Here is a 644-nt window from a genome sequence, read left to right as displayed (position 1 = left end):
AGAAAATAACAAATGCTGGAGAGATTGTGGAGAGATTGGGACTCTCATACACTGCTGGTAGGACTGTAAATTGGTACAACCATTGTGGAAAGCAGTATGGCAATTCCTTCAAAAGTTGGAATTAGAAATACCATTTGACCCAGCCATTACATTACTAGATATATACCCCAAAGAAGTGAGAGCCATGACAAGAACAGATATATGCACACCCATGTTCATCGCAGCACTATTTAAAATAGCCAAAATATGGAAACAACCTAGGTGTCCGTCAACTGAGGAATGGATTACCAAACTATGATACATACACACAATGGAATACTATGCAATGCTAAAGAATAATGTAGAATTTGCAAAACACCATATAATGTGGATGAACTTGGAGGACATTAAGCTGAGTGAAATAAGTCAGTCACAAAAGGACAAATATTATATTAGTCCATTATTGTAAAAGTTAAGGAAAGGTTTATCTATAGAAGGAAATTTTCTTTGTTGGTTACCGGGGGTAGGAGGGGAGGGGAGGGAACGCTGTTAGATAGATAGAGATAAGTATTGATTTGGGTGAAGAGAAGGGCAATGTACCAAAACTGTGTGACCAGCATTGAGGATAAGAAAGACATAGAGAGGTACATGGGAGGTAGAGACAA

This window comes from Orycteropus afer, unplaced genomic scaffold (genome assembly GCF_000298275.1).
Source record: "Orycteropus afer afer isolate SDZICR_OR568_19922 unplaced genomic scaffold, OryAfe1.0 scaffold00019, whole genome shotgun sequence".
NCBI lineage: Eukaryota > Metazoa > Chordata > Mammalia > Tubulidentata > Orycteropodidae > Orycteropus > Orycteropus afer.
Note: the sequence above shows the minus strand (reverse complement) of the source record.